Here is a 9,218-nt window from a genome sequence, read left to right as displayed (position 1 = left end):
GTCTTCACAACCCTATGTACTAGGTCCTATTGACTGTTTTGTGCATTAAGACTTTTGAACCTGTTGTGTAAGACTTTCACTGGGTAAAAATAATGAAGAATCTACTCAGCCCAGATAAGGCACCAACAACACAACAAAGAAGTGAATCGAACAAAGCCCAATTTGGTGAACAAGTGGGTTTATTACAGCTACTTACTCCAGAGGATGAGCAAAGGGTACTTACAGAATCATGGACAGCTCAGAGTCAGCTGCACCACCAGAAGTCCATTCCTCCCAGCATGGGTAATGACTCAGAAAACCTGTATCCATGGAGGTCAGCACATAGGCGGACAGTTCAATGGGTCAGAATTTCTTCTTGAAGTCGTGCTTACTTCTTAGCCTTGTGATTCAGGTAAGTTTCAAAGACTTCCTGAAACTTGGTAGTTGTTTACTTCCTGTTTCTGACTTAACTGCCCTTTAGAAGTTTCTGATCCTAAAAGAACTTTTCACCAGGCTGGTAAGTTTTATTTCAGAGGAAACTGCTTAATGGAGAGGACATTTTTTATAGGTTCTGTGATTTGATGAAGACCTCAGAAATGGGTCTTCATCTTACTTCAAAACCAAGCACTCTGTTCAGAACAGATGGTTCAAAATAGATAAGAGAAATACAGATATTATTTAGTAATATTACTAAAAGCAGAACTGATTGGATAAATCATAAACTAGAATATACTAGAGGTGTTCTTTTGTTGGGTGTTGTTTGTTTTGTTTGTTGGCTTTTCGTTTTAAGTCTGTCAGCACTTAAAGTTTTACTCTTTAAGTCTAGATGAGGTGCGTTAGACTTTGATAGGTTAGATGAAAGTAACTCTGAAGGCAGCCAGCCAGGTGGTCGTGTACACCTCTAGTCCCAGCACTCTGGAAGCAGAGGCAGGCAGATCTCTGTGAGTTTTAGGCTAGTCTGGTCTACAAGAACTAGTTAACCATCATTTATCACTACAATTCATTTTCAAGGAAAGATTCTCTAGAAGAAAATTGGATAATACAGGACATATGTATATAAGCTGAAATTGTTGCATTTGTGTTTAGCATAGTATATGATTACACTATATCTTGAAACTGAAACAACTGTTTTCCCATGTTGATGCATTACCAGCACTGAATAGTTTAAGTTCTGTATTTAACAGAGCATTTTGTAAAATGTTCAGCTCTTAAGGTGTTGCCCTACAGACTGTTTTTTTTTAATATTTATTTATTTAGTATGTAGACAATATTCTGCATCTATGCCTGCAGGCCAGAAGAGGGCACCAGACCTCATTACAAATAGTTGTGAGCCACCATGTGGTTGCTGGGAATTGAACTCAGGACCTTTGGAAGAGTAGGCAATGCTCCTAACCGCTGAGCCATCTCTCCAGCCCCCCAGACTATTTTTTAAATCATAAAAGAACTAAATTTTACGTTTTTAATTTATATGTTCTGCTACAAATTAATTATTATACCATAATCACTTAAATTTTTTTCTTTCAGAATTTTGGCACATCAATATTATGATTTCCATAATTACATGCATTTACTTGTGAAAATACTTGCTTAATTCAGGTTGATATATCAAAATAACCATAGCCTTGACAGTTCACATACAACAGAGGTTGTAGAGGATGGAGATCTGCCATCAGGCTGCCAGTGCTTTAAGATTCTGCTGAGAGCCTTCTTCCCCTCCATAGAGTTCCATCTTCCCATTGTATCCCAACAGAAAAGAAGCGAGAGAACACTCTGGGTATCTTTTATAAGAAAATGGAGACCATTATAGCCTAAGAGAGCTCCACCATGATGAACTAATTACTTCCCGAAGACTGTTGCTCTTGTATCACACTCATGTTTAGGATTTCAGCCTGTGAAATTTTTGTAAACATAGGGCAAATTCAACTTGCTTATTACTCTTAATATATTAAATAAAATATACCAATTTACCTACCTTTATGTGTAGCTTATACTCTCTTATTAGTCTTCTAATACTGTTCCTCCTATAACCACACTGTTTAGGATTTCAATCTATGCATTTTTTGTAAAAATAACACAAATTCAACTAGCTTATCACTCTAGTAAGTTAAATAATAAGCCAATTTACCTAACTTTGTGTATACTGTCTACTCTCTTACTGTTTTTCTGTTTCTTAGTTTAAAAACATATTGGCCACTCACTGTGCTGTAACACAGCACAAAGAAGGATGCTTTATTTTGGTGTACCGTTCCTGGAGATACAATTCATCATGGCAGAGAAAGTATAGTACCAGCAGCAGTAAGCACCTGGACTCTTTGTATCCACAGTCAAGAAGCAGAAAGTGATGAATGCTTGTACTCAGGTTGTATTCTTTTTATTCTATTTAGAACCTCAGCCTGTGGAATGATACCACCCACATTTATGACAGGTCTCCCTGTATCAATTTAGATCCTTCAGACATGCCTAGTGATTTGTTTTCGTGATGATTCCAAATTCCATCAGGTTATCAGTGAGTATTTACCATTACAATTCCTATCCTTGACAACATAACCCACACACATCACTTTTAAACTTCCATCCCTTGTTCCACTAAGCTTATGGCCATCTCATAATGTAGAATGCATTTGGTCCAACACCATACATAGTGCCCATAGCCTTTAATAATTACTACACTGTTTATAAGTCCAAAGCCCAAGTTGCATCAGAGACTCAAGGCAATTTTTTAATTGTGAACGTCTATGAAAAAAAATCAAAACAAGTTACATCCTATATAGAACAATATGGAATAAACATTCATCTTCCAAAGGGATAAGGACATAGCAAAGAATGATTGAACCAAAGAAAGACTGAAATCTAGAAAAACCAGCATCAACCCTGAGGCTCAGTGCCTGCCATCTATTACAAGTGGAATCCTATGGAGTCCAACGGGCCTGTCTGGACAGCTCTGCCCTCCTGTAGCACCATATCCTCTTCCTTGAGCCAGCTTCACTCCATCCTACAGCTTTCTCGGTAGACATTTCGTGGTCCTTGCATCTCTAAATTTGAGGGAGGGAGCGGTTTCACAATTACAACTCGGGTTTGACCTTCATGTAATAGTGGTACCTTGGGTTCTCTGCAGAGACTTTGACACTGCCACATGTTGCCTGGCCTCAGTGGCTGCCTGGAACCAAGACACAAGAGTCATTAAGCCCCTCAGTGTGACACCTTTCGTGTGACACAACAGAACTGAAAATACCACCCAGTGTGTTTGCTCTTTCCCCTCCTTAAATGCCTCTGTGAGAGGATTACATGCTCTTAACTGAGCCACCTCTGCAGCCCCATTTCTGGATTGCTTAGCAGCGACGCCAGCAAGCTGACAGTGCTCAGTTCAGCAGGAGTTCCAGGTAGCAGCTGTGAGAAAGGAACTTCACAGAAGAGGCAAACAGCTGTCAAAATAATCCTATACTCACCTGATTTTACTCCTAAATTAGATACTTGGTCAATAATACAACTTCCGACTTGAATGAGATGTACTGGTCTAACCTGTCCAAGGCAGTAATAGGTAGTTGTAAACTCAAATTATATAGGTCGCATTGGGGTTGAGGCAGCAGTTTCTCCACCTGCATATTTCTCATACCTATCATTTTCATTTACTTTTCAATTACACAATTTTTAAAAGGTCAAGAGAATGCAATAAAGAGTTCACTTGAAGGTAGTTTCATATTAACACACCAAATCCATGGATACCATGTATTACACATGGTGTCTGATGATTCATGATCTAGAGGCATCCATTTGTTTATTTCCTGACCAAAACAGCTTGAAGCCAAAGCAGATATTAATTATATGTCTGTCATTGGCCTAGTATTATGCATTATGTATTGTGCTGGTTTTTGGCCAGTGTCATATTTTTTAGTGCAGATTGGTGCAAGTGTTTTAATTATGTGCCGGTTGGAGAGCACAGTGTGTCACTTTATCCTCTCATGCCCATGTGCCTGCTGCCCACAGGTCACATTTATCATGTGGTTTTCCAGTTTGTCACTCTGAGTTGTGTGCTTCCTTCTCAGACTGGACTGCTGGGGCCTGGACCACCCCTGTGTACTCCAATCACTAAGCATTTGGCCTGAAATCAATGTGCAAATGTTTGCTGAACACCGAGCTATGGCATCTTTACAGACAGAATATTTCCCCAAATATTTGTCAGTTTGTGGTTTTTGGTGTGTGTGTGTGTGTGTGTGTGTGTGGTGTGCACACGCACATGCACTGGCACATGTGTTGTTTTTGTTTTTTGGGGGGGTGGGGTTGTATATATTACTCTTACCAACTTTTCTAGTTAAATTTGAAGCTGCCAGCACTGGGAGGAGTGAATTTGAGGTCAGTCATTGAAGTTATTATTTAAACCTTTATTTTAGTACTTTCTCTTTAGTTTTGTTTTTCTGAAATATAGGATACTTGATGGGTTTCTAAGTAAATATGTAATTGCTAGGATTGTTTTTTACTTGTCTGAGTTAATTCTTCAGTTTTCTGACCACCTTATTGAGTTGCTAAGGAAGTTTGCCTGCTGTAACTTGTCAGATTTTATCCAAAGATACATTGTGTTCTAAAACTGGCTGTGCTTTATTCAACTATCAAAAACCAAATGCACTTACTGGATACCCTTCAGGAGGTGATGGGAAAAGCAAGAATGAAAATTGTGGTTTAAATACATCCATTCTGATCCCTTTCAACATGGAGGTGGCCTATATTTTTCTATAGGGACTGGATGGCTATTTCTTAGATAAAGTACAGTCACCATACCCAGGTTAATTTTTTTAGTTTTTACCTTTTTTGTTTCTTTGTTTGTTTGTTTGTTTTGCAATGTTGTGGATTGAAACCCAAGGCCTTACGCATATGGGGCAAGTACTCTATCACCAAGCTTCATTCCCAGCTTACATTTTGTAATATTTTTAATTAAATTTAAATTTCTGAAAGTTTATTAATGATAGTAGTTCAGAATGGAGTAAGATTTTCATAGATGAGTCTGTCAGGTTTGTCTCGAGTTCTAAATTCATTACTCCATCACTCCAAACCAAAATAAACCGGTTTCTATTTTATTCGATAAATTTATGTACAGGAAATGTTAACCTTAATTTTAAATTAGGTAAATCACCCATAGGAAAACTGTGGTTCATTTTATATGACAACATGTAGCAATTCCAGCTGCTTTCTCTGCCTAATCAAAACCTGTGGTCACAACAGCAGCTGCCTCTATAGCTTGTTTTAAAGCCATTTACAGCAAATCAACCTGTTAACCAAGTTCCCTAGTAAGAAAGATCAGGCTTCCAGAATACATATGGTACAACATCCAAAACAAATGAAAATAATTACGTAAGCCAATTTTTAAACTCTAAAACTTTGGTATGATACTGAATAAGCAAGATACAGTCAAAACTTAGGTAGTACAGTTCCAGAAATAATGGTTCTTTGCAGAATAGATGCATTAAACTTGTGTTTTAGAAAAAAAAATAGTGCATAGCTCATGCACTCCATCAGATGAAGTGTTTTAAAGAAACAGATTATGGGGTCTGAGTTTCTTATCTAATAGTTATTTTCCAAAACATTACTGTGTTACAGTTCTAAAGGGAAAGGTATCCTGTCAGTCAGGATCCTAGGAACGCCACAAGGTAATGGCTCACAACAAACCTCACACAAGAGGGACTGAAAAAACCCAGGAGGATGGCTGCCTCTTCTTGCGTGGGAAGCAGCAGAGAACTGAGCAAAAGACAAGATTTATATAGCATTGGGGGCGGGGGCGGCAGAGCCTTCCAGGGTGGTGATTCGTTGATTTTCAAGTCCTGAGCTTGGCCTTTTTACTTTGTAGAGTGGACACTGGGTCCAGCCTTTTAGGGAACTTAGAGTGTTCTGTGGGTGGGCAGAGTTGGAGGTCCTCAGGGGAGAGGCCTGGCCACTTGTGCTCTTCAAGGGGCTTACAATTATACCTGCCATTGTATAAAGCTAATTAATATTAAATAGAATGTTAAAATTGATATTCTAGTGTTCCTTCATTTTTATAGCATTTGAGACTAACAATGGCACAAGTTGACTTGATGTGAACTTTGGAATATGCTTTATAATCTGCTTTTGCAAAGGTATTCTCCTACTTAAATACTTGAAAGAAAATAATATTTCAATTATCAGCAAACTTTATACTGTTGAAAAGAACATATTAATTCTTAATGGTCACAAAATATTTAAGGATTTCTTTTCTTCTGTATATAATATCATCTCAGGAATAAAAGAATACGTGCAACTTAGGTCAAACTAACACATCTATTTAATCATTAAATCCTATATTTGAATGGGTTCACTCTTCACATGTTCTGCAAATAAAAACCATGAACAGTACAATAAAACATCATGTATTCCACAGAAGTCCGGATAACCAATTACTTTAAAATTTCACCATCTGCTCTCATTGAAGCGGTAAGACAAGGCATTTCCCCATACCACAAACCATGATAATCAGAATGTAACAGAATGAGAAATGCGAACTTTGCCTCTCCTTTCTTATTTGCTGTGGTGGTTTTTAATGAAAACTTGAGTATAGAGACAAAGGCAAGGGAGGCTATACCTCCGCCTCTCTCCTAATTGAGTGCTTCTATCCAGTAATAGCTTTTTGCTGCCCTGGGCAGCTTGACTTTGCCTCATTTGGCCAAGCACAGCTATTATTCTAAGAGGCAGCCAGTGAAGTGCCCCAATCCATCTGTTTGCTTTTTCATGGGCTGGTGCTTTCCTTGATGTTGACAGCTGTCTTAATATTCCTGGACCACCTGCCACACAGTAAATACTGTGCTCGAAGAGAGATTCAGTAGTTTTCCCCTCTGGTAGAGTTTCTACAACAACAGAAAAGCTCAGCATTTCTAACCTCCCCGTTCATCGTCGTTTAAATGCTTCAGGATCAGCAGCACTTCCTGTCAACCCTCATGCATTTGAGCACTACAGAACTTATGCTTTGGGAATAGCAATTTACCCACAGGAGAAAGCTTGAGTCTTTCTCCAGTATCATGTGGGCTATTGGACCAGCCTCTTTTGGAAGTGATGTAGTCACAGGAGGTAAAGAACAGAACATTCAGCCAGTTGCTTCTTTCTGTGAGCTCTCTGGGAGACCCCTCCCCCACATACTCCTCTAGACTAATTTCCCTTCTTTAACCTTCTACATGGCTGTTTTCCCATCCCATTTCTTCTTTGAAGGAAAGCATATTGTCTTACTCAACATGTGCGTGGGGCTGACACCTTCTGGCCACATAAAATATATTAAATTTTGTGGTATCTGCAGTGTTTAAAGCTTTGTGGGAATCTCTTTTCATATTGATTAAGGATTTCATACACACATACAATGTGCTTTGATCAAGCCTAGTCCTCATTCTTTCTCTTCCAGCTCTTTCCCTAATCCATCATAACTATTGCCTTTTGAGGGTTCTCTTGAAAGCAAAATCATTTAAACTGAAAATGAAATTTATATAAAATGATTTGGGGCATAATAGAATGCAAATTGATAATTTTAAATATTGACTATCCTACCAACTTAGCAAACTCCGTAAAAGCAATGTATTTTTTTCTATTTGCTACCTGGCATTTATCTCTATCTTAAAAATTGATAGTATATTCTTTGAAACCCGTTCATATAAAAGTATTTTAATATCACTGTATTACAAAACAATGGAATTAAACAGAGCAGTCCTTCCATTGGTTCATTTGGTATTATTTATTATTTATAGAAAAACCATGAAACAAGCACCGTACACACTGACAAGCACATATAAGCTCAAAGGACAGGTATAGGCTTAAGGCCTTACAAATAAGAAGTCTGAGAAATTCTTTTTGGCATAGTTTACATCGTACAGAAACAAATGTTTGGAGTGATTGCAGCTATAAAATTATAGAGCACATTACGGAGCATATTACTATCATGACAGAAATTATGCCATTTAGAAACAATTCTATCTCTTGCAATGTTCTCTGCTGACATCTGCAATATATTATATATGTCATATTTTAGCTGCACTTTTCCAGTCTTTTTCCACCTTCACGATACATAGCAAACCACAGTTGTATTCATGTCTCGACAGAACGTGTGGTCTTGCATCTTGGGTGTAAATCTTGTTGAGTTACACAGTGAACAAAGTGGAATATAAATAACAGCTGAACTAGCCTTTGGAGAGGAGCAACTTGAAACTATATAAATATTTCCCCACAAGTTCAAAGCCAATGTATTCGTCACTCATCAGACCTCAGTATGTGCCCAAGAATTCTAGGACCTATTAATTCTAGAAATAGGATGGAGGAAAAGTCCTGTGGTCTCAATCAACTTAAGTAAAAACAACAACAAAAAATTAAACTTATTTTTTAAAAACCAATCTTTTCTCATTTTACATAGCTATCCCAGTTCCCACTCTCTTCCCTCCTCCCGCTCTTCCAAATTTCCCCCCACTCCAACCCCTCATCCACTCCTCAGAGAAGATAAGTTTTCATAAGTTGAGTCAACAAAGTCTAACACATCACTTTAAGGCATGATGGAGGCCCTCCTCCCATATTTGGCTGAGCAAAGCACCCCCCCCAAAAAAAGGGTTCCAAAAAGCCAGTTCAATAACTAGGAATAAATCTGGTCCAACTGCCAATGACCCAACAGACTGCCCAAGCCATACAGCTGTCACCCACATTCAGTGGGCCTAGTTTGGTCCTACGCAGGTTCCCCTGCTCTCAGTCCAGAGTCAGTGAACTCTCTCTGTGGGTTTCCCCATTATGCTCTTAACCCCTTTGCTCACATTACCGTTCCTTCCTCTCTTGGACTGGTCTCTTCTTTTTATTGTATTTTTTTTTTTATTTTTCACAGTCATCTAAGAACATATGACCATCCAATTACATTGCTCACACTGGAGAAGGCTATGAGGTGCCTTCAAACTTAATCAGCATCACAGTAACAATGCTCTTGTCTCAACCACTTACTAAATGTCGAGATGAAAGCAGAATGAGTGAAAATGACTGGGCAAAATTGCAGTTCGAAGATCCTTATAACTCTAAAATTGGAATTTTCCCCACAGATTTCATAATGAAATCCTAGAATTTAGAATTCAAGTGTCTATTATTAAAACTTTAGACTTAAGGCTATAGAACATCTAAAAATCTGGTAAATATTGGGAAAGCAAATAAATGAAAATTTAATACCAACGACTTTCCATATTGTGATTCTAATGCATGTTCCCAGGAGACAGTCTATACAGAAA

The sequence above is a fragment of the Microtus pennsylvanicus genome, chromosome 1 (genome assembly GCF_037038515.1).
Source record: "Microtus pennsylvanicus isolate mMicPen1 chromosome 1, mMicPen1.hap1, whole genome shotgun sequence".
Lineage (NCBI taxonomy): Eukaryota > Metazoa > Chordata > Mammalia > Rodentia > Cricetidae > Microtus > Microtus pennsylvanicus.
This window is presented reverse-complemented; position numbering follows the sequence as displayed.